Source organism: Squalius cephalus (genome assembly GCF_949319135.1).
Source record: "Squalius cephalus genome assembly, chromosome: 16".
NCBI classification, from domain to species: Eukaryota; Metazoa; Chordata; class Actinopteri; order Cypriniformes; family Leuciscidae; genus Squalius; species Squalius cephalus.
Window position 1 is genome coordinate 17,237,290 of NC_137137.1, and position 7,305 is coordinate 17,244,594.

Genomic DNA, 7,305 nt, shown 5'->3' on the forward strand with positions numbered 1-7,305 from the left:
ACACACACACACACACACACACACACACAAACAAACACATACACAGACAGAGAGGTTACACAGTCTTTCTGAAAAACACACAAACACCGACACTCGTCAAATATAAACCGAAAGGACCAATTATATCGCACTTTGCGGTGCACATCAGATCTGTGCACGTCAATTTGCAATGCGACATTGATAAAACACTGCCTGCACTTCTAAAGATTGCAATATGAAGTGAGATATCACAGCATTATTGCAGTTAAATCTTTTAACACAACTAAATTCTTTAGACACATTCCCAGTTTTTTTAAGACCAACTGATGGAGGGAGGTGTGAAAAACACACACACACACACACACACACACACACACACACACCCTTTTACACTACCTACGCAGTGACTGGACCTACAAGTGCTGATACTTGTCTATTCATTCCAGTCTCCTATGAATAACTTATCCCTGATAATGAGTAGATTCTTTTTGAAAATGAAATGTTTTGGTGGACATTTTGTTGCAAAATCATCCACCACCACTCTCTCTCAGATATATGGTATCTGAAACATGTCTGCTAAGTGTCTGAAGCATGTTCTGTTACAATACGGGGCACCATTTAATGATTTTAACCCGTGCGCCACATTGTAATGTAACCGATTGGTTAATCGTTACGTAACTTACACGCTTGAGCAGGATTTGGATTTTGCAATGATGACCCATTGTGATGTTGTTAAAACAGGCTTCCATCGTCGAAACTAACCCCCCCTCCCACGGCTGTTAGCGCTACTTTGAAACTGCATGTCACTTAAGGAGAACGTAGTCGCACAATGTGGGTGTTCTTGCTTTGTGTCGTGTTGTTGCACTTAGGTAAGGTAGTTGTAGTGAAAATGATGTTTTATTTTCGTGAGCAAGCTGCCGCTGCTTTCCCTACGTCCCTCTTCCTGACAAAAAAAAAAAAGACACACACACACACACACACAATGGTACACCCTTCAATATGATTAATATGCCTTAGATAGGAATAAGTAAAGAGACTGGTTTTGTGCAATCACATATGTCTCAGGGATGTCCTGAAGAGAAAGACACAATGACCTAGCGTCACTGATCAGGTCTTCCAACCCATTACTGTAGAGAGTTACTGATTACGAAGGCCAGTAAAGGGAGGAATCTGTCGAATGTATTTGTTTGCTACATAAACATGTTTGCACACTAATACTGAAACACTTGAGAACATATGAGGTGAGTGAAAGCTCAGGAAGGTTTGTTGCATTAAAAGAAGGTATATTTTGCATGTCTGGATGAGCATGTAGGTGTTTGGAGCTGCTTGTTCATTACACTTGGGCCCTATGAAAACGCAAAGCCAAAATACAAAGCCAAGGATGCCATCGGCAGCAAACTACTTCACAAAAAGATCGACTTTAGAGGAGATGCTCGTCACATGTTGGGTTTTTGACTAAAAACGCATATAGTACGTCCTAGTGTGATCCTAGTTACACAATGTGGATCCTTAAACCAACTACTCCTGAAACTTCTTGCCATACCCGAGGAGTTTAGAGCTGAACCGGCAGTGTCTTCCACAAGTGAGGGTAAAACATCCCAACGTTGGTGTGTTTTAGGCAATATATTTAATCAAGGCCATTCCAGGAGTCCCGACCCATCCCGAAACCTCCCCTGCTTCCCGCTCACCAGCCTGTTGTGTATTCACAGTGATCCTTTTGTGACAAATGGTGCGTTAATGTGTATATATATATGTATAATGTAATGTTGTACCGTAAACTGTCTAAACCAAATAGAAGTGTTGTACAGGTCTTAAACTCAACAAACGATGCAAACATCCTGTATTTGATTTGATCCTCAAAAGTTGGTCGTTGTGGGTCTTGTGAATGACAGGATTTTACTTCAATCAGATGTGATTTAGGTTGTGCAATATCTCCACTGTTAACTGAACCTAACAGATGTGTGTTCTTTATTTTACCCATTATGTGACAATTGTAGTTGTTAAAAGCCATCTTCAGTGTGTCCATTGATATGAGTGTAAGTGGCTTGATTGATTCACATATGTGGTAATTTAGATGGTCCACCATAATATTATTGTGGCTCAGGCAAACTTTCAGTGCTCTTCTATGTGGTTCATGTTTTTACAAATTAGGATAGATATGTATATTATAAGATGGCTTTACTGAATGTCTAATGAATAACTGTATCACTGATGCAATCTAGTTTGGAGGCAAATGGAATCTGAGTAATTTCTTTGAATGTTGCAGTACTTATGGAACCCATGCCTGAGGTTTGTACTTCACAATTTTTGTTTTGTTTTTCGCCATATTTACATTTGTGCACTCTCGTTTTATATATATACAGATGAATTATCTCATTTTAAAGAAAATGGGTCATAATTTCTAAATAGGTTTATCCTGTTCTGACTGTTTGAATCTTAGTGAATTGTATTGTCTGTTGATGCCTGCCAGTTGTATAAAGAAAGGAAAATATAAAATTAAAGTCACAAATATAGAGAATTATTATAGTCTTAAGTCCTATTAAAATGAGAAATATTGTTAAACATTGTGTAGTATTACACAAGCAGATGCAACTTTGATGTGATCTTCAATGTAGCTTAATAATGGTGTCAAATTACTATGCTAAAATGTGCACATAATCAATAAAGTCTATCAAATAAATATGCGTCCATTTCTCTGTTAAAAGCCGTTTTGAATAATAATCATAAAGCAATAAGTAAAGGAGGCAGTGCATTAAACTGATTTTAAAGGGTAACATACAGCACAGCCAATAGAGACATGTTAGAGTTCCATTAAAGCAATATAACAAGACACCAACGAGTGCACATGACAAAGCCTATTTGATAAGATATGATAATGATAATATTAATGGTATTGATGGCTTCAACAACAGAGCAAGAACAATCTTGTGACCCAGAAAAAAATCTTGAGTGAAATATGATTTTCATTTTCAGATAAATATCGTCATATAGCCTAGCACGAGTGTAATGCCAATAGGCTAATGACGTAAGCTAAAGATGCATTGGCATATAACTAGTTCAGCAAGCAAGTGAGTTGATAGCCGGATTCGGTGAGTTGATTTTAGTGAAAGACTCATCAAACTTATTAAAAAAGGTCACTCTGCGTTCATTTGGCGATTCGCTAGCCTCGGAGTCGGAACCTGCTCATTTCTTTGTTCATGAATTGGATTCACAGGTTGCGTAGGACTAGGAGCCTACACTGTAAAAAATTATTTTGTTGACTTAACTCATTATTTTTTGTTATCTTTTTGCATGGATATTTTTAAGTTAAACTAACTTATTTATAAAAGTGTACCTGACAAATTTGGAAAAGTTTACCTGACAAGTTATGAAGTACAATGAACTGATTTAATTTAGTTAAGTTAACTTCGAATTTAAGTTAAGTCAACTAAAGTTAAGTTTTCTAAACTACATCCAATAAGTTCAGCAAACTAAAGTTAAGTTTTCTAAACTACATCTAATAAGTTCAGCCAACTAAAGTAGTATTTTGAAACCTGCAGCAGTACCAAATTAATTACTACTAGAACATTAATTTGTAAAATACATTTGATAAAAAAAAAAAAAAAAAAAAAAGGAAAATTATCGATCACTGATACAATTTACAATAGTTAAGTCACCTTTATTTATATAGCACTTTTTACAATACAGATTGTATCAAAGCAGCTTCACAGTGATAACATGAAAATAATACAACAAAGTTTGTTTCTAGAAGAAAATTGCATCATCTTCCACCTTAATTAAGGCAGATCAATAATATTGTTAAATATTAAATGTCCCCAACTAAGCAAGCCAAAAGCCAAGGCAACAGTGGCAAGAAACCAAAACTCCATCAGGTGACAGAATGGAGAAAAAAACCTTGGGAGAACCCAGGCTCAGTCGGGGCCAGTTCTCCTCTGGCCAAAGAACGAACAGTGTATGATTATGATTCAGGCAGCGTTACAGGTCAGAAGTCAGATTGGATCAGAACATTCAGAATATTTATCCAGTTCCATCTGGTTGGAAGTCGGAGTCACGCCGGTATGTATACGAGTTTGTTGAGGATCAGTGCTGATGGCTGTCGTGTCGATGAGGCCTTCACAGGGCTGATGAGGCTGGCACTTCAGGGATGAGTTGTAGATGGGTCCAGGCGCAGGTCCACCACCTGATCTGGATACGGCCCGGATCCGGCTGACTTCAGTAAACCTTGGAATAAACAGAAAGACTAACATTAGCGTAGATGCCATTCTTCTTATGATGTAACGAGTACATCAGGTGTTATATACAATACAATTTTTTTTTGCAATGAAATTGCAGAAAACAACCTCATGGAAAGGTGTTTTACACCTGTCTCAATGCATGTCTTGTGGATTAATTTGTTAAATAACATTAAACAAGATCAACCCACAGCATTCAATATAGAAACATCCTTTGTTCCAAAAGAAACCGTTTAAACATTGTTAAACACATTAAAGACCTATGAATTGGCTTAAATGCCATTTTAATATCAACTAAGTTACCAATTATTTATGCACTCAAGCTTCAACAAATTCATCAATTAAACTAAACACTCTAAAATGCCACTCCCACAACATACCAACACATGAAACATCCTGTTCACAACATTCCTTTCAAAAAGAAACTCTGAAAAGCATTAAAGGTGTTGTTCCAACCCCGTAAGACTTTCGTTCATCTTCGGAACATCTTGATGAAATCTGAGAGCTGGCTCACTCCTTCATAGACTGCTGGGTAATCGATGTCTGCCAGCCCAGAAAAGTTAGTAAAAAAATTGTTACAATAGTCCAAGTGACTACAGTGGCTCAACCTTAAGTTTATCAAGCGACGAGAATACTTTTTGTGCAAAAAACCCCCCCAGACTTTTTTCAACATCTTCTCAGTTCTCGCGCATGCATCGTGGCGCTCTCGTGAACTCACGTCAGAGGCCCACATGGAAGAAAATGAAGAGTTGAATAAAGCCATTATTTTTGTTTGTTTTTTTCGCACAAAAAGTATTCTCGTCACTTAATAAACTTAAGGTTGAGCCACTGTAGTCACTTGGACTATTTTAACAATGTTTGTACTAACTTTTCTGGACCGGCAGAATGAAATTGCCTAGAAGCCTATGGAGGAGTGAGACAGCTCACAGATTTAATCAAAAATATCTTAATTTGTGCTTCAAAGATGAACGAAAGTCTTAACCCGGATTTTCACCAACTGCGGAACGGCTGCGGATCAGCTCCGCTGCGTGTCGGCTCTGTGCTCCATCATCCTTCAATACCCACCAGGTCCGGATTTGTTGCGGAATGGCTGTGGCCATGACTGACAGCTGAGGTCACAAGGACCCACGAGATCTAAGTATATGATCGCGCGATATAAGTGCTGAATTGCTGCGGAGCTCTCCGGCATCTGGCAAAAATAGAAGCTCTGCGTATCTGCTCCGGAGGGCTGCGGATTGCCGGAGTTGGAACGCAGCCGTTCCGCATTCAATGAAAATACACACATTAACTTGTGTGTATTTTTTGTGTGTATTGAGGTTTAATGGAAACCTTCTGACTCCGCCGCCGTTCCGGAGTAGATCTGCAGCCGTTCCGCAGTTGGTGGAAATTAGGGGTTATGGGGTTGGAACAACATGAGGATGAGTAATTACAGAATTATTTTACAAGAAATGATTAATGCATGACAGAATTTTCATTTTTGGGTGAACTAACCCTAAATGAACTAACCCAAATATTTTTGCTTTCAAATGCCTAAAACTTCAGACTACAGGTTTATAAACGATTCACATGATGAATTTAGGAAGATGGTTTAAATGTGTTCTCAAATTACAAGTGACTCAAACACGCATAACATGCAGTGCGTGTCAATCACAACCATTTCCCATATTAATAAAAACAGTCACATTTAAAAGTACAGATATAATAAGTTACTTATTTTACCCACATCAATTCAAATTGATAGTTAATTTTAAGAATTCCCAAAGATTACAGTGAAAACTCACCTGCATCTGGTGCTCTGCAACTGTTATGTAGCCTAATGACTGAAGTAAAAAATCCAGTTGGTGAACAAGCTTTTAGTCAACTTGACGGAACCTGTCAACACGAGGAAATACAATGAGATAATCTTCTATGTGCAAAACACTCTGATTCGAAATACACTCAATAATCTTAAATTCGTGACAACATCGTGACTAATTCATCCTATTATCAAGATTTCTTTAAACATGAACATAAGCGCGACGACATGGCACAAGATCCAAACTCCAAATAACGTTAGTAATAATGAAAACATTAAAACCACAGACGTATTAATTGTACATCACCCATATCGATTCACGTTAACATTTACTTTTCTAATTCAAAGATTGTGGTCAAAACTTACCTATATCTGGCGCTCTGCAACTATGTTGAATTGAAGTGACTGAGGTAAAAAATTCCGGTTGATGAACAAGCTTTAGTCGACTGAACCTGTGAGTCAACACGAGAAAGTACAATGAGCGAATATTCTATGTGCAGAAATACACTTAATAGTCTTAAATTCGTGACAACATCGTGAGTAATTCACCCTATTATCAAAATTTCTTAAAACATGAACGAAATGGCGCGAGGCCGGCAAAATCCAAACACTGAACAGCAGCCTAACTTGGAAACCGTGACATTTCAAACCACAGACGTATTAACGTTACTTGATATTTATCACCCATATCGATTCGATTTGACAGTTACTTTTTTAATTCAAATATTTTGGTGAAAACTTACCTATATCTGGCGCTCTGCAACTGAGATGAAACTGAGGTAAAAAAAAAAAAAAAATCCGGTTTGGTCCGGTAACTCCGGTTGGTGAACGAGCAGCTTTTGACTGAAGCTTGAACACAAGGAAGTAAAACAAATCAGCGAATCTTCTATGTACAAAAACACTCTGACTCGAAATGGATAATATAATTCTAAAACGAACTAAAACCTTGCATCCACTTTCACTTACTCTGTGTCACTTCTTCTGAAGACACGTAGCAGCTAAGGTCCAACAGGGAAAATCATCCAGTTTCCGCGGGCTTCTCGAAAATTCTCAGAGAGAAAAAAAATGATTCACCGAATCATCTTGAGAGGTTCATTTTCATGAATCGCTCAAATCCGCCCATGATGGATTGAATCTGACCATGAATAAGATAAAAACTGAAACAGCTATACAATTTTTTTGTGTAATTTAATTAATTTGTGCTCATAATTTTAAATAATAGTTAATGTAGGCTAACGTTACACACTAAAATAAAATTGAAGTTTAGGTTTTAATGCAGTCTACCAGACAGCAAGATAT

At 37.5% G+C, this 7,305-nt stretch overlaps 1 long non-coding RNA gene across 1 annotated transcript; it reads right to left on the reverse strand.

Moving 5' to 3' along the window:
• Nucleotides 1–3,973: 3,973 nt before the first annotated feature.
• LOC307174000 lies at nt 3,974–7,083 on the reverse strand. Its single transcript, XR_013823927.1, has 5 exons — nt 6,973–7,083; nt 6,750–6,855; nt 6,373–6,458; nt 5,993–6,083; nt 3,974–4,200 (listed from the first exon to the last, which is right to left on the reverse strand). It is a non-coding gene; the product is annotated as an uncharacterized lncRNA (long non-coding RNA).
• Nucleotides 7,084–7,305: the final 222 nt, after the last annotated feature.